The 18,272-nt window shown below is 37.4% G+C and overlaps 6 non-coding genes across 6 annotated transcripts; all 6 read left to right on the top strand.

Annotated features, from left to right (window-relative positions):
• Positions 1-1,299: 1,299 nt before the first annotated feature.
• Positions 1,300-1,372, top strand: TRNAR-UCG. Its single transcript has one exon. It is a non-coding gene; the product is annotated as a tRNA-Arg (tRNA).
• Positions 1,373-3,455: 2,083 nt separating this feature from the next.
• Positions 3,456-3,528, top strand: TRNAR-UCG. The gene has a single exon. It is a non-coding gene; the product is annotated as a tRNA-Arg (tRNA).
• Positions 3,529-5,606: 2,078 nt separating this feature from the next.
• Positions 5,607-5,679, top strand: TRNAR-UCG. Its single transcript has one exon. It is a non-coding gene; the product is annotated as a tRNA-Arg (tRNA).
• A 2,089-nt stretch (positions 5,680-7,768) lies between these two features.
• Positions 7,769-7,841, top strand: TRNAR-UCG. The gene has a single exon. It is a non-coding gene; the product is annotated as a tRNA-Arg (tRNA).
• A 2,060-nt stretch (positions 7,842-9,901) lies between these two features.
• Positions 9,902-9,974, top strand: TRNAR-UCG. The gene has a single exon. It is a non-coding gene; the product is annotated as a tRNA-Arg (tRNA).
• Positions 9,975-12,039: 2,065 nt separating this feature from the next.
• Positions 12,040-12,112, top strand: TRNAR-UCG. Its single transcript has one exon. It is a non-coding gene; the product is annotated as a tRNA-Arg (tRNA).
• Positions 12,113-18,272: the final 6,160 nt, after the last annotated feature.

Genomic DNA, 18,272 nt, shown 5'->3' with positions numbered 1-18,272 from the left:
TTTGCATAGAGTAAACGATGTAGCATGACAAAACTTTACTGCATTTAATCGGACATGAAAGACATGATAGGATCATACAGAGAGATGAAATTAAAATGGTCGGGGGAGAGAGAGAGAGAGAGAGAGAGAGAGAGAGAGAGAGAGAGAGAGAGAGAGAGAGAAGTGTGATGACACAACCAAGGTGTATTAGCCTTGGCTATTTTTCATGCGGTTTGTCTGTGGGTTCTATTGTCAGATGTTTTGCTTTGATAACTTTCCCTGCAGCTGACTAGATGACCAAGCTCATCACCAGATGTTTTTTCATGTTAGAAAAAAAGGATTATTCCTCTCAGTGGACTAGTGAATCATAATCTGTTGCTAGATTTCATCTTTTCTATCTAGATTTAACTAAAAAGTTTTCTCTTAATGTGGTCAGTACTTGAACTCTATTTTTCCTGTACTGCATAATGAAGGTATTAGAGGTCTCAGCATGGTATAATTGTGAAACCAATGAATATGTGGGATAAAGATTATCGAATCAAGGGAGACAAAGAAGAAACGAGTAGATAGATTGTCCATGTTAACAGAATCAGCATCAGAAAAAAAGTCTTTGTCATGCTACGTATCATGTCAGGCTTTCCAGTGAAGATAACCAGGAATAAAAGGTGCAAACTATGTATTGAATGAGTGCCTCATATCAAGCATTACACAGCAGAGTTATTTGCTTTGCTCTTCTTATTTCATATTTCATATATAGAAAAGAGAGAACGTATGTGGAGAGCTGTACAGAATTTTAATTTCCTGTTGTCCTAGGAGTATTTTGAGGAAGGAAAAGATAGACATTACTTGAGCCAGACATGAGAGAAAGCTACATGTTGCTTAAAAATATCCCTTTAAAGCAAATTAAAATTTGAGCTTCATTCTAACACATTGTTCTATTGCAACATAAGAACATGGGATTATTTCATTATTTTGTTGATCACATCTTTTTCTTGATATGTCTGTTGAACAATATCAATTGATTAAACCAGTGTGGTACACTGCTGATACCCTTCTTTGTACAGAAAAATAAATTGGGAAGAACTGATCCAAAGTATGGAATCTCTCATTTTTCCTCAGATCCTTGCAAGCAACTTCCATATTGATTTGCAAAGATTTTTAAAGGTTGTAAATGTAAAATCTTTTTACGTTTCTAGGTCATATTATGATGAATGTATGTCAAAATACACACTTATCAAGTATAAAGGAGACTTCTGAATGAGCCAATTTGCTACTGTTAAAATATCTTATCAAATCTGAGAGAAGGCAATGTAGCCAGTTGGCCATGTGGCCTAATGGATAAGGCGTCTGACTTCGGATCAGAAGATTGTAGGTTCGAGTCCTACCATGGTCGTAGTACCAATCAGCCAATACTTTTGGTAGATGAACTAGAAATTTCAAATGCACTTCACTCGTTATAATCAGATATTTTAAATGCATCACTGGGACTCCTCTAAAAGTGAAACATAAATCAAGGTCCAGAACAAACTCTGCTATCAGTGCTGGTGTTAAAGCGGAATTCCACTGGGCAGCACAAATTAACATTTCATGTTGAACTGTATCCTTATAAGTAGTACACCTTTTTCATGCTCTATGTCTTTCTTTTTGAATAACCAACTTACCCAGAAGCAGGTTCTCACAGAACAGCTTTTATGCAGTCTTCACAGTCTCAGTCAGGACCAATCTACCAAAAACATCTTTACTCACGACAGATTTTGAAGAACCCTTGTTTCTTTCCATACTTGATATCTTACAGAAAATTGAGCAAGGACAGCTATAGGTTTGTAAAGTTATCTGCAAATGCTAAATCTGTACCCTCCAGCATCTTAGACATAATTCGGGTCTACAAACCTGTGGCATTCTCTGCATTTTTATTATCAAAATCATATATTGCACTTTGCACTCAGGACAATTGACATCGGAAATATGACTCAATGATCTAGTACAATCATTCTCATCAGGAGGCAAAGACCACTTATCATTCCATCATTTCAAAACTTGCTGCACATCAACAATATTAGCTGCCTCAATATGGAGTCAATCGACCAGTTCACACCTATAGTCTTTTGGCAGTGATTGCATCCTGATTCAGAAAATAAATTCCTTCCTAAATCACAAATCATTTTCTGTAAAAAAAATAGCAAGTGACAGCCAGAGGTACAGGGATGGTGTTTTACAAAAATAGTCAGGAGGTTCATCAATTTTAAAATGGTCGGGGGAGAGAGGGAGAGAGAGAGAGAGAGAGAGAGAGAGAGAGAGAGAGAGAGAGAGAGAGAGAGAGAGAGAGAGAGAGAGAGAGAAGTGTGATGACACAACCAAGGTGTATTAGCCTTGGCTATTTTTCATGCGGTTTGTCTGTGGGTTCTATTGTCAGATGTTTTGCTTTGATAACTTTCCCTGCAGCTGACTAGATGACCAAGCTCATCACCAGATGTTTTTTCATGTTAGAAAAAAAGGATTATTCCTCTCAGTGGACTAGTGAATCATAATCTGTTGCTAGATTTCATCTTTTCTATCTAGATTTAACTAAAAGTTTTCTCTTAATGTGGTCAGTACTTGAACTCTATTTTTCCTGTACTGCATAATGAAGGTATTAGAGGTCTCAGCATGGTATAATTGTGAAACCAATGAATATGTGGGATAAAGATTATCGAATCAAGGGAGACAAAGAAGAAACGAGTAGATAGATTGTCCATGTTAACAGAATCAGCATCAGAAAAAAAGTCTTTGTCATGCTACGTATCATGTCAGGCTTTCCAGTGAAGATAACCAGGAATAAAAGGTGCAAACTATGTATTGAATGAGTGCCTCATATCAAGCATTACACAGCAGAGTTATTTGCTTTGCTCTTCTTATTTCATATTTCATATATAGAAAAGAGAGAACGTATGTGGAGAGCTGTACAGAATTTTAATTTCCTGTTGTCCTAGGAGTATTTTGAGGAAGGAAAAGATAGACATTACTTGAGCCAGACATGAGAGAAAGCTACATGTTGCTTAAAAATATCCCTTTAAAGCAAATTAAAATTTGAGCTTCATTCTAACACATTGTTCTATTGCAACATAAGAACATGGGATTATTTCATTATTTTGTTGATCACATCTTTTTCTTGATATGTCTGTTGAACAATATCAATTGATTAAACCAGTGTGGTACACTGCTGATACCCTTCTTTGTACAGAAAAATAAATTGGGAAGAACTGATCCAAAGTATGGAATCTCTCATTTTTCCTCAGATCCTTGCAAGCAACTTCCATATTGATTTGCAAAGATTTTTAAAGGTTGTAAATGTAAAATCTTTTTACGTTTCTAGGTCATATTATGATGAATGTATGTCAAAATACACACTTATCAAGTATAAAGGAGACTTCTGAATGAGCCAATTTGCTACTGTTAAAATATCTTATCAAATCTGAGAGAAGGCAATGTAGCCAGTTGGCCATGTGGCCTAATGGATAAGGCGTCTGACTTCGGATCAGAAGATTGTAGGTTCGAGTCCTACCATGGTCGTAGTACCAATCAGCCAATACTTTTGGTAGATGAACTAGAAATTTCAAATGCACTTCACTCGTTATAATCAGATATTTTAAATGCATCACTGGGACTCCTCTAAAAGTGAAACATAAATCAAGGTCCAGAACAAACTCTGCTATCAGTGCTGGTGTTAAAGCGGAATTCCACTGGGCAGCACAAATTAACATTTCATGTTGAACTGTATCCTTATAAGTAGTACACCTTTTTCATGCTCTATGTCTTTCTTTTTGAATAACCAACTTACCCAGAAGCAGGTTCTCACAGAACAGCTTTTTATGCAGTCTTCACAGTCTCAGTCAGGACCAATCTACCAAAAACATCTTTACTCACGACAGATTTTGAAGAACCCTTGTTTCTTTCCATACTTGATATCTTACAGAAAATTGAGCAAGGACAGCTATAGGTTTGTAAAGTTATCTGCAAATGCTAAATCTGTACCCTCCAGCATCTTAGACATAATTCGGGTCTACAAACCTGTGGCATTCTCTGCATTTTTATTATCAAAATCATATATTGCACTTTGCACTCAGGACAATTGACATCGGAAATATGACTCAATGATCTAGTACAATCATTCTCATCAGGAGGCAAAGACCACTTATCATTCCATCATTTCAAAACTTGCTGCACATCAACAATATTAGCTGCCTCAATATGGAGTCAATCGACCAGTTCACACCTATAGTCTTTTGGCAGTGATTGCATCCTGATTCAGAAAATAAATTCCTTCCTAAATCACAAATCATTTTCTGTAAAAAAAATAGCAAGTGACAGCCAGAGGTACAGGGATGGTGTTTTACAAAAATAGTCAGGAGGTTCATCAATTTTAAAATGGTCGGGGGAGAGAGGGAGAGAGAGAGAGAGAGAGAGAGAGAGAGAGAGAGAGAGAGAGAGAGAGAGAGAGAGAGAGAGAGAGAGAGAGAGAGAGAGAGAGAGAGAGAGAGAGAGATGGCTATTTTTCATGCGGTTTGTCTGTGGGTTCTATTGTCAGATGTTTTGCTTTGATAACTTTCCCTGCAGCTGACTAGATGACCAAGCTCATCACCAGATGTTTTTTCATGTTAGAAAAAAAGGATTATTCCTCTCAGTGGACTAGTGAATCATAATCTGTTGCTAGATTTCATCTTTTCTATCTAGATTTAACTAAAAAGTTTTCTCTTAATGTGGTCAGTACTTGAACTCTATTTTTCCTGTACTGCATAATGAAGGTATTAGAGGTCTCAGCATGGTATAATTGTGAAACCAATGAATATGTGGGATAAAGATTATCGAATCAAGGGAGACAAAGAAGAAACGAGTAGATAGATTGTCCATGTTAACAGAATCAGCATCAGAAAAAAGTCTTTGTCATGCTACGTATCATGTCAGGCTTTCCAGTGAAGATAACCAGGAATAAAAGGTGCAAACTATGTATTGAATGAGTGCCTCATATCAAGCATTACACAGCAGAGTTATTTGCTTTGCTCTTCTTATTTCATATTTCATATATAGAAAAGAGAGAACGTATGTGGAGAGCTGTACAGAATTTTAATTTCCTGTTGTCCTAGGAGTATTTTGAGGAAGGAAAAGATAGACATTACTTGAGCCAGACATGAGAGAAAGCTACATGTTGCTTAAAAATATCCCTTTAAAGCAAATTAAAATTTGAGCTTCATTCTAACACATTGTTCTATTGCAACATAAGAACATGGGATTATTTCATTATTTTGTTGATCACATCTTTTTCTTGATATGTCTGTTGAACAATATCAATTGATTAAACCAGTGTGGTACACTGCTGATACCCTTCTTTGTACAGAAAAATAAATTGGGAAGAACTGATCCAAAGTATGGAATCTCTCATTTTTCCTCAGATCCTTGCAAGCAACTTCCATATTGATTTGCAAAGATTTTTAAAGGTTGTAAATGTAAAATCTTTTTACGTTTCTAGGTCATATTATGATGAATGTATGTCAAAATACACACTTATCAAGTATAAAGGAGACTTCTGAATGAGCCAATTTGCTACTGTTAAAATATCTTATCAAATCTGAGAGAAGGCAATGTAGCCAGTTGGCCATGTGGCCTAATGGATAAGGCGTCTGACTTCGGATCAGAAGATTGTAGGTTCGAGTCCTACCATGGTCGTAGTACCAATCAGCCAATACTTTTGGTAGATGAACTAGAAATTTCAAATGCACTTCACTCGTTATAATCAGATATTTTAAATGCATCACTGGGACTCCTCTAAAAGTGAAACATAAATCAAGGTCCAGAACAAACTCTGCTATCAGTGCTGGTGTTAAAGCGGAATTCCACTGGGCAGCACAAATTAACATTTCATGTTGAACTGTATCCTTATAAGTAGTACACCTTTTTCATGCTCTATGTCTTTCTTTTTGAATAACCAACTTACCCAGAAGCAGGTTCTCACAGAACAGCTTTTCATGCAGTCTTCACAGTCTCAGTCAGGACCAATCTACCAAAAACATCTTTACTCACGACAGATTTTGAAGAACCCTTGTTTCTTTCCATACTTGATATCTTACAGAAAATTGAGCAAGGACAGCTATAGGTTTGTAAAGTTATCTGCAAATGCTAAATCTGTACCCTCCAGCATCTTAGACATAATTCGGGTCTACAAACCTGTGGCATTCTCTGCATTTTTATTATCAAAATCATATATTGCACTTTGCACTCAGGACAATTGACATCGGAAATATGACTCAATGATCTAGTACAATCATTCTCATCAGGAGGCAAAGACCACTTATCATTCCATCATTTCAAAACTTGCTGCACATCAACAATATTAGCTGCCTCAATATGGAGTCAATCGACCAGTTCACACCTATAGTCTTTTGGCAGTGATTGCATCCTGATTCAGAAAATAAATTCCTTCCTAAATCACAAATCATTTTCTGTAAAAAAAATAGCAAGTGACAGCCAGAGGTACAGGGATGGTGTTTTACAAAAATAGTCAGGAGGTTCATCAATTTTAAAATGGTCGGGGAGAGAGGGAGAGAGAGAGAGAGAGAGAGAGAGAGAGAGAGAGAGAGAGAGAGAGAGAGAGAGAGAGAGAGAGAGAGAGAGAGAGAGAAGTGTGATGACACAACCAAGGTGTATTAGCCTTGGCTATTTTTCATGCGGTTTGTCTGTGGGTTCTATTGTCAGATGTTTTGCTTTGATAACTTTCCCTGCAGCTGACTAGATGACCAAGCTCATCACCAGATGTTTTTTCATGTTAGAAAAAAAGGATTATTCCTCTCAGTGGACTAGTGAATCATAATCTGTTGCTAGATTTCATCTTTTCTATCTAGATTTAACTAAAAAGTTTTCTCTTAATGTGGTCAGTACTTGAACTCTATTTTTCCTGTACTGCATAATGAAGGTATTAGAGGTCTCAGCATGGTATAATTGTGAAACCAATGAATATGTGGGATAAAGATTATCGAATCAAGGGAGACAAAGAAGAAACGAGTAGATAGATTGTCCATGTTAACAGAATCAGCATCAGAAAAAGTCTTTGTCATGCTACGTATCATGTCAGGCTTTCCAGTGAAGATAACCAGGAATAAAAGGTGCAAACTATGTATTGAATGAGTGCCTCATATCAAGCATTACACAGCAGAGTTATTTGCTTTGCTCTTCTTATTTCATATTTCATATATAGAAAAGAGAGAACGTATGTGGAGAGCTGTACAGAATTTTAATTTCCTGTTGTCCTAGGAGTATTTTGAGGAAGGAAAAGATAGACATTACTTGAGCCAGACATGAGAGAAAGCTACATGTTGCTTAAAAATATCCCTTTAAAGCAAATTAAAATTTGAGCTTCATTCTAACACATTGTTCTATTGCAACATAAGAACATGGGATTATTTCATTATTTTGTTGATCACATCTTTTTCTTGATATGTCTGTTGAACAATATCAATTGATTAAACCAGTGTGGTACACTGCTGATACCCTTCTTTGTACAGAATAAATAAATTGGGAAGAACTGATCCAAAGTATGGAATCTCTCATTTTTCCTCAGATCCTTGCAAGCAACTTCCATATTGATTTGCAAAGATTTTTAAAGGTTGTAAATGTAAAATCTTTTTACGTTTCTAGGTCATATTATGATGAATGTATGTCAAAATACACACTTATCAAGTATAAAGGAGACTTCTGAATGAGCCAATTTGCTACTGTTAAAATATCTTATCAAATCTGAGAGAAGGCAATGTAGCCAGTTGGCCATGTGGCCTAATGGATAAGGCGTCTGACTTCGGATCAGAAGATTGTAGGTTCGAGTCCTACCATGGTCGTAGTACCAATCAGCCAATACTTTTGGTAGATGAACTAGAAATTTCAAATGCACTTCACTCGTTATAATCAGATATTTTAAATGCATCACTGGGACTCCTCTAAAAGTGAAACATAAATCAAGGTCCAGAACAAACTCTGCTATCAGTGCTGGTGTTAAAGCGGAATTCCACTGGGCAGCACAAATTAACATTTCATGTTGAACTGTATCCTTATAAGTAGTACACCTTTTTCATGCTCTATGTCTTTCTTTTTGAATAACCAACTTACCCAGAAGCAGGTTCTCACAGAACAGCTTTTATGCAGTCTTCACAGTCTCAGTCAGGACCAATCTACCAAAAACATCTTTACTCACGACAGATTTTGAAGAACCCTTGTTTCTTTCCATACTTGATATCTTACAGAAAATTGAGCAAGGACAGCTATAGGTTTGTAAAGTTATCTGCAAATGCTAAATCTGTACCCTCCAGCATCTTAGACATAATTCGGGTCTACAAACCTGTGGCATTCTCTGCATTTTTATTATCAAAATCATATATTGCACTTTGCACTCAGGACAATTGACATCGGAAATATGACTCAATGATCTAGTACAATCATTCTCATCAGGAGGCAAAGACCACTTATCATTCCATCATTTCAAAACTTGCTGCACATCAACAATATTAGCTGCCTCAATATGGAGTCAATCGACCAGTTCACACCTATAGTCTTTTGGCAGTGATTGCATCCTGATTCAGAAAATAAATTCCTTCCTAAATCACAAATCATTTTCTGTAAAAAAAATAGCAAGTGACAGCCAGAGGTACAGGGATGGTGTTTTACAAAAATAGTCAGGAGGTTCATCAATTTTAAAATGGTCGGGGGAGAGAGAGAGAGAGAGAGAGAGAGAGAGAGAGAGAGAGAGAGAGAGAGAGAGAGAGAGAAGTGTGATGACACAACCAAGGTGTATTAGCCTTGGCTATTTTTCATGCGGTTTGTCTGTGGGTTCTATTGTCAGATGTTTTGCTTTGATAACTTTCCCTGCAGCTGACTAGATGACCAAGCTCATCACCAGATGTTTTTTCATGTTAGAAAAAAAGGATTATTCCTCTCAGTGGACTAGTGAATCATAATCTGTTGCTAGATTTCATCTTTTCTATCTAGATTTAACTAAAAGTTTTCTCTTAATGTGGTCAGTACTTGAACTCTATTTTTCCTGTACTGCATAATGAAGGTATTAGAGGTCTCAGCATGGTATAATTGTGAAACCAATGAATATGTGGGATAAAGATTATCGAATCAAGGGAGACAAAGAAGAAACGAGTAGATAGATTGTCCATGTTAACAGAATCAGCATCAGAAAAAAAGTCTTTGTCATGCTACGTATCATGTCAGGCTTTCCAGTGAAGATAACCAGGAATAAAAGGTGCAAACTATGTATTGAATGAGTGCCTCATATCAAGCATTACACAGCAGAGTTATTTGCTTTGCTCTTCTTATTTCATATTTCATATATAGAAAAGAGAGAACGTATGTGGAGAGCTGTACAGAATTTTAATTTCCTGTTGTCCTAGGAGTATTTTGAGGAAGGAAAAGATAGACATTACTTGAGCCAGACATGAGAGAAAGCTACATGTTGCTTAAAAATATCCCTTTAAAGCAAATTAAAATTTGAGCTTCATTCTAACACATTGTTCTATTGCAACATAAGAACATGGGATTATTTCATTATTTTGTTGATCACATCTTTTTCTTGATATGTCTGTTGAACAATATCAATTGATTAAACCAGTGTGGTACACTGCTGATACCCTTCTTTGTACAGAAAAATAAATTGGGAAGAACTGATCCAAAGTATGGAATCTCTCATTTTTCCTCAGATCCTTGCAAGCAACTTCCATATTGATTTGCAAAGATTTTTAAAGGTTGTAAATGTAAAATTTTTTACGTTTCTAGGTCATATTATGATGAATGTATGTCAAAATACACACTTATCAAGTATAAAGGAGACTTCTGAATGAGCCAATTTGCTACTGTTAAAATATCTTATCAAATCTGAGAGAAGGCAATGTAGCCAGTTGGCCATGTGGCCTAATGGATAAGGCGTCTGACTTCGGATCAGAAGATTGTAGGTTCGAGTCCTACCATGGTCGTAGTACCAATCAGCCAATACTTTTGGTAGATGAACTAGAAATTTCAAATGCACTTCACTCGTTATAATCAGATATTTTAAATGCATCACTGGGACTCCTCTAAAAGTGAAACATAAATCAAGGTCCAGAACAAACTCTGCTATCAGTGCTGGTGTTAAAGCGGAATTCCACTGGGCAGCACAAATTAACATTTCATGTTGAACTGTATCCTTATAAGTAGTACACCTTTTTCATGCTCTATGTCTTTCTTTTTGAATAACCAACTTACCCAGAAGCAGGTTCTCACAGAACAGCTTTTTATGCAGTCTTCACAGTCTCAGTCAGGACCAATCTACCAAAAACATCTTTACTCACGACAGATTTTGAAGAACCCTTGTTTCTTTCCATACTTGATATCTTACAGAAAATTGAGCAAGGACAGCTATAGGTTTGTAAAGTTATCTGCAAATGCTAAATCTGTACCCTCCAGCATCTTAGACATAATTCGGGTCTACAAACCTGTGGCATTCTCTGCATTTTTATTATCAAAATCATATATTGCACTTTGCACTCAGGACAATTGACATCGGAAATATGACTCAATGATCTAGTACAATCATTCTCATCAGGAGGCAAAGACCACTTATCATTCCATCATTTCAAAACTTGCTGCACATCAACAATATTAGCTGCCTCAATATGGAGTCAATCGACCAGTTCACACCTATAGTCTTTTGGCAGTGATTGCATCCTGATTCAGAAAATAAATTCCTTCCTAAATCACAAATCATTTTCTGTAAAAAAAATAGCAAGTGACAGCCAGAGGTACAGGGATGGTGTTTTACAAAAATAGTCAGGAGGTTCATCAATTTTAAAATGGTCGGGGGAGAGAGGGAGAGAGAGAGAGAGAGAGAGAGAGAGAGAGAGAGAGAGAGAGAGAGAGAGAGAAGTGTGATGACACAACCAAGGTGTATTAGCCTTGGCTATTTTTCATGCGGTTTGTCTGTGGGTTCTATTGTCAGATGTTTTGCTTTGATAACTTTCCCTGCAGCTGACTAGATGACCAAGCTCATCACCAGATGTTTTTTCATGTTAGAAAAAAAGGATTATTCCTCTCAGTGGACTAGTGAATCATAATCTGTTGCTAGATTTCATCTTTTCTATCTAGATTTAACTAAAAAGTTTTCTCTTAATGTGGTCAGTACTTGAACTCTATTTTTCCTGTACTGCATAATGAAGGTATTAGAGGTCTCAGCATGGTATAATTGTGAAACCAATGAATATGTGGGATAAAGATTATCGAATCAAGGGAGACAAAGAAGAAACGAGTAGATAGATTGTCCATGTTAACAGAATCAGCATCAGAAAAAAAGTCTTTGTCATGCTACGTATCATGTCAGGCTTTCCAGTGAAGATAACCAGGAATAAAAGGTGCAAACTATGTATTGAATGAGTGCCTCATATCAAGCATTACACAGCAGAGTTATTTGCTTTGCTCTTCTTATTTCATATTTCATATATAGAAAAGAGAGAACGTATGTGGAGAGCTGTACAGAATTTTAATTTCCTGTTGTCCTAGGAGTATTTTGAGGAAGGAAAAGATAGACATTACTTGAGCCAGACATGAGAGAAAGCTACATGTTGCTTAAAAATATCCCTTTAAAGCAAATTAAAATTTGAGCTTCATTCTAACACATTGTTCTATTGCAACATAAGAACATGGGATTATTTCATTATTTTGTTGATCACATCTTTTTCTTGATATGTCTGTTGAACAATATCAATTGATTAAACCAGTGTGGTACACTGCTGATACCCTTCTTTGTACAGAAAAATAAATTGGGAAGAACTGATCCAAAGTATGGAATCTCTCATTTTTCCTCAGATCCTTGCAAGCAACTTCCATATTGATTTGCAAAGATTTTTAAAGGTTGTAAATGTAAAATCTTTTTACGTTTCTAGGTCATATTATGATGAATGTATGTCAAAATACACACTTATCAAGTATAAAGGAGACTTCTGAATGAGCCAATTTGCTACTGTTAAAATATCTTATCAAATCTGAGAGAAGGCAATGTAGCCAGTTGGCCATGTGGCCTAATGGATAAGGCGTCTGACTTCGGATCAGAAGATTGTAGGTTCGAGTCCTACCATGGTCGTAGTACCAATCAGCCAATACTTTTGGTAGATGAACTAGAAATTTCAAATGCACTTCACTCGTTATAATCAGATATTTTAAATGCATCACTGGGACTCCTCTAAAAGTGAAACATAAATCAAGGTCCAGAACAAACTCTGCTATCAGTGCTGGTGTTAAAGCGGAATTCCACTGGGCAGCACAAATTAACATTTCATGTTGAACTGTATCCTTATAAGTAGTACACCTTTTTCATGCTCTATGTCTTTCTTTTTGAATAACCAACTTACCCAGAAGCAGGTTCTCACAGAACAGCTTTTATGCAGTCTTCACAGTCTCAGTCAGGACCAATCTACCAAAAACATCTTTACTCACGACAGATTTTGAAGAACCCTTGTTTCTTTCCATACTTGATATCTTACAGAAAATTGAGCAAGGACAGCTATAGGTTTGTAAAGTTATCTGCAAATGCTAAATCTGTACCCTCCAGCATCTTAGACATAATTCGGGTCTACAAACCTGTGGCATTCTCTGCATTTTTATTATCAAAATCATATATTGCACTTTGCACTCAGGACAATTGACATCGGAAATATGACTCAATGATCTAGTACAATCATTCTCATCAGGAGGCAAAGACCACTTATCATTCCATCATTTCAAAACTTGCTGCACATCAACAATATTAGCTGCCTCAATATGGAGTCAATCGACCAGTTCACACCTATAGTCTTTTGGCAGTGATTGCATCCTGATTCAGAAAATAAATTCCTTCCTAAATCACAAATCATTTTCTGTAAAAAAAATAGCAAGTGACAGCCAGAGGTACAGGGATGGTGTTTTACAAAAATAGTCAGGAGGTTCATCAATTTTAAAATGGTCGGGGGAGAGAGAGAGAGAGAGAGAGAGAGAGAGAGAGAGAGAGAGAGAGAGAGAGAGAGAGAGAGAGAGAGAGAGAGAGAGAGAGAAGTGTGATGACACAACCAAGGTGTATTAGCCTTGGCTATTTTTCATGCGGTTTGTCTGTGGGTTCTATTGTCAGATGTTTTGCTTTGATAACTTTCCCTGCAGCTGACTAGATGACCAAGCTCATCACCAGATGTTTTTTCATGTTAGAAAAAAAGGATTATTCCTCTCAGTGGACTAGTGAATCATAATCTGTTGCTAGATTTCATCTTTTCTATCTAGATTTAACTAAAAAGTTTTCTCTTAATGTGGTCAGTACTTGAACTCTATTTTTCCTGTACTGCATAATGAAGGTATTAGAGGTCTCAGCATGGTATAATTGTGAAACCAATGAATATGTGGGATAAAGATTATCGAATCAAGGGAGACAAAGAAGAAACGAGTAGATAGATTGTCCATGTTAACAGAATCAGCATCAGAAAAAAGTCTTTGTCATGCTACGTATCATGTCAGGCTTTCCAGTGAAGATAACCAGGAATAAAAGGTGCAAACTATGTATTGAATGAGTGCCTCATATCAAGCATTACACAGCAGAGTTATTTGCTTTGCTCTTCTTATTTCATATTTCATATATAGAAAAGAGAGAACGTATGTGGAGAGCTGTACAGAATTTTAATTTCCTGTTGTCCTAGGAGTATTTTGAGGAAGGAAAAGATAGACATTACTTGAGCCAGACATGAGAGAAAGCTACATGTTGCTTAAAAATATCCCTTTAAAGCAAATTAAAATTTGAGCTTCATTCTAACACATTGTTCTATTGCAACATAAGAACATGGGATTATTTCATTATTTTGTTGATCACATCTTTTTCTTGATATGTCTGTTGAACAATATCAATTGATTAAACCAGTGTGGTACACTGCTGATACCCTTCTTTGTACAGAAAAATAAATTGGGAAGAACTGATCCAAAGTATGGAATCTCTCATTTTTCCTCAGATCCTTGCAAGCAACTTCCATATTGATTTGCAAAGATTTTTAAAGGTTGTAAATGTAAAATCTTTTTACGTTTCTAGGTCATATTATGATGAATGTATGTCAAAATACACACTTATCAAGTATAAAGGAGACTTCTTTTTTTTTTAAAACAAGTTTATTGTTTTTAACATACAAAATAAATATCATAACAATTTTATACAAGCAATTAAAATAGAAATAGTTATAACATTCAATAAAATAACCAAAGTATTTACAAAGACATCCACTACAAATCAAATCAAGTGATTAATCTATAATATCATGCTATTGAAACTAAGATTTTTTAACAGGTTTTGTAAAGTATCCCATATAATATAATAAGATGTTTTTCTAGTAGTTCTTGATTTATTGTCATCAAGTTCCATATGACACACTTCAGTCATAACATTTTTAAATTCATTAAATGAAGGAGGGGTATCTGAAATCCAATTTCTGGTTATTATTTTTCTAGCCACTGCTAGAATAGACCATAATAAGGGAAGTTTAACTTTTTTAACACTTTTAGGAACAGGTGCGTTAAATAATATAAGTGATTTAGAAACAATGAAATTATCTGTGAAAAGGGCCTGCAAAAAATCATTGATTAACTTCCAATATTCCTTCAATTTTATACAGTCATAAAACATATGTGCCCAATCAGCATTTATTTCTACATTACATCTTTTACATAAGTTGTTTTTATTATTTATTTTTTTCATCATTAAAGGTGTATAGAAAGATCTATGTAAAAATTTCCAAGTAAAAAGTCTCCAATTAATGGAAGAAGTAGTTTTATAAGCAGATTCCAATATATATTGTTTATCTTGTTGTTTTGGTGATTCACCATTAATGGAAATTAAATAATTCCAATAGGTATCTGTACTGTAATGAGTTTCTTCTCTGATAATTTTATGTATGTATGAGAGCTTACCTTTATCAGAAACTCTATGTTGTAAATTTAATATCAAGTAATCAATCAGTATTTTAACAGATTCTTTAACTGTTAAAGACATTAAATCAATTTTATTAATAAGATGTTGTCTAAAAGTCTGAATTTCTAACCAACATGTTTCTCTCAAATTAAATTCTTGCTTTAAGAAGTCTACATTTTTTACTTTATTATCAGACAGCAACTGATACCAATACTTTAGATCATTCTCTGTGACTAAAAGAGTTCTTTCAGAGGTGGTTGACAAAAGCATACCTTGTGTATACATTATAGGGAATAGAATAAAATTCCATTCCTTATACTTAGGATGCATGAATATAAAATTACGATAACTGATAATAATGTTTAATGGGTAACTAACTATATATTTTGGTGTAATGGATGAAGTACAAAATCCTTTTTAGTAACCATAACATGGGGTTATTTACAATAATATTTTTATGTATTAAAGAGATTTTCATGAAGTGAATGCTAATTAGTTCCCAGTAATCTTTCCATCTTGCAACATATGACTGATCTATTAACAAAGTAATAACTTTTATAATAGAAGAGATAGTATATAAATTAAAGTCTGGAAATGAAATGCCCCCTTGAGACCAGCTATTAGTATGTTTCTTTAATGCAATCCTAGGTCTATTAGGTGCCCATAAGAAATTTAACATTAATGAATTCAATTTCTTAATAATTATTTTTGTAGGTGGGAGTATTATTGATTGTATTAAGTATAATATCTTAGGGAATACTATCATCTTAATAATTGTGAGTCTCTCTTCCATGGTAAAAAACATATTCCCCGGGATTCATGAACCTTGCGCCAGGCGCCAGCATAGCGTCGGCATTATAACGCCAAATATGGCTGCTTAGCGATTCAGGTATGAATGAATTCCACGTGCACTACCGGCGTCGCGGACCGTCCCGGCCCAGTAGGTATGCAAAACACACTGTGTGCGGTATTGCACCATGCAAATGAGGGCAAATAGCGATCCCGCAGTCGCGGGGCGTGGCGTAAGAACGGCAATGTAAACCAAAAAGCGGTTTACATTTACCCAATCATACCGGAGGAGTAACGGGTGGCTGTCAAAGTCAGGTATCATATAGCTGCTATATGCCTATGTGGAAAGGCACCGAGAATGTCCAAAGAAAATATGCACAAAATGTAAAAATGACATAAATGGCACGTATGTAGAAAGAACAGCAGACCCGGGATATGTGCACAGAAGTTGTAAAGCAATGAAATAATATGACAATGTCCTAAAGAGCAGTAGAACACAAATCAGCTGCACAGCCACCACACACCATAGTATGTATGTAAGCTGCAACCCTAAGCGCAATGGTTGTCAAGGAGTGGTGGCGGTGTCCTGCGCCGTAACCATGTATTAGTAGTCAATTCCATGCAAATTAGGCAGATAATAGTGAATCGCAAAATGGCGGCGTAAGGATGGAGCAAGCGGCGTGGCGGTACTACAATGAGGAGTGGCCTACCGAGATACATGTCAACCACAGAGGGTGTGCCACTGTAGGAGGAAGGATATTGGAGGTCAGCAAATCTGGGCTGTACAATGCACATCACAGCATCAGGACTGGCGTGTTAGGAAATAGATGTGCTGAGAGTACAGAATGCGTGCAAATGCATGTGCACGAGGATGACTACGTTCCCCTAAACCAGTCATGTGACGGCCTCACCGGCAACAACCACGGATATAGGAAGGTAATGCGGAGAATACGAGGAAATGCGGAAGCAGTGTAAATGGATCCGTAATGAGCAATTAACACCAATCAATGCAGGAAGGGCAAACGCCGGCAGCTGATAACTCTGCATGCAGACTCCTGCATACGGGAAAGGGGGGGGAAATGAGTGGAAAGATAGTAGGGGATGTAGTAGAAATGCAAAGAGCAAAAGAACCGAAATAGCACAGCCAAGTACAGAGGTAGCATAACTGCGGCTGCAGATAAAATGCATCATATGCCATGTGCCTGCAGGATGCAGTAATGTAAGATGCCAGGCGAAGGCAATGCAGGCAACTGTAATGTAACACTACAGGCAGTACCGTTGCAGCTGCAAGCGTAAAACCACGGAAATAATCCATGGATACGGCCCGCTGAACACACCCAATGACATCACCGGGTATACAGCACAACAGTATTAAATGTGAATGCACACAACACACAGCGATTTCCCAAACGCCGCACCGTGAGGGTGTAAACAGGCGGGGAACTTTTAATATGTATATGCTGGGTGCCGCGGCGCGTGATGCATAGGTATGTGGCAGAGACAGGCGGAGTTCGGAGGGTGGTGCCGACAACGACCGTGAGCCTCACAGGAGAAGGAGAGTGTTCAGACCAAGGGTGACCTACCAGGGCTGCAAGACCTGGAGATAGTAGAAGCTACAGGGTGGACAGGGACACGTTACAGCAAATAGTGGAGCTGTGCGGCCGCCTGAGAACAAGAGACAACAGAGGGAGACCATCCCAGTGGACACAAAGGTATGTGTGAGCTTGCGAATACTGGCTACAGGTACCTTTCAAAGGCCAACCGGGGACATAATGGGCAACTCACAGGCATCAGCATCCAGGGTACTACACCAGTTCCTGGATGCCATGTTCACATGCCCATGAGCACATAAGTACCCCACATCTCAGGAGGAGTTGGCTAGCAATATGCGCCGCTTCCACCGTGTGGCACAATACCGGAGGTCCTGGGTGCGATAGACTGTGCAGCATAGAAATTAAGTCACCACCCAGGGAGCAGGGTAGACGCTACATAAACCAAGGGATACCCCTCCATCAATTGCCAGGTCATGTGCAATGCGCAGGGCATTATTATGGATGTGTGTGCTGGCAGCCCTGGAAGCTACCACTACTCCCATATCTGGCATGCCTCACAGCTGTATCAGGTATTCGCCAGGGGGGACATCACACAAGGTCACCTTGTGGGGGATGCTGGCTACGCACTGGAGCCGTGGTTGATGACACCCATCAGAAATGCACACACACACATGCAAGAATGCCACAATGAGGCACACGCACAAACCAGAATAATCATAGAGCGTGTGTTCGGGATGTTGAAATCACGGTTCCGGTGCTTGGATACATCCGGTGGAGCCTTGCAGTACTCTCCAGGCACAAGTGCCCACATATTCATAGTATGTTGTATGCTACACAATATGATTCTCCGGAAACAGCTGCTGCAGGCACATAATGCCCGAGGGCCACCAAGCCCGCCACAACTGCCAGGGCAAGCACAGGCACAGGCGTTCAGCGCCATGGACACACTGAGCCAGCCCCAGTAGTATGCTACCGGCAAAGAGGGA

The sequence above is a fragment of the Protopterus annectens genome, chromosome 3.part0 (assembly GCF_019279795.1).
Source record: "Protopterus annectens isolate FY-2018-M chromosome 3.part0, PAN1.0, whole genome shotgun sequence".
Taxonomy (NCBI): Eukaryota; Metazoa; Chordata; order Ceratodontiformes; family Protopteridae; genus Protopterus; species Protopterus annectens.
Note: the sequence above shows the minus strand (reverse complement) of the source record. Positions and strands in the feature narration are given on the sequence as shown.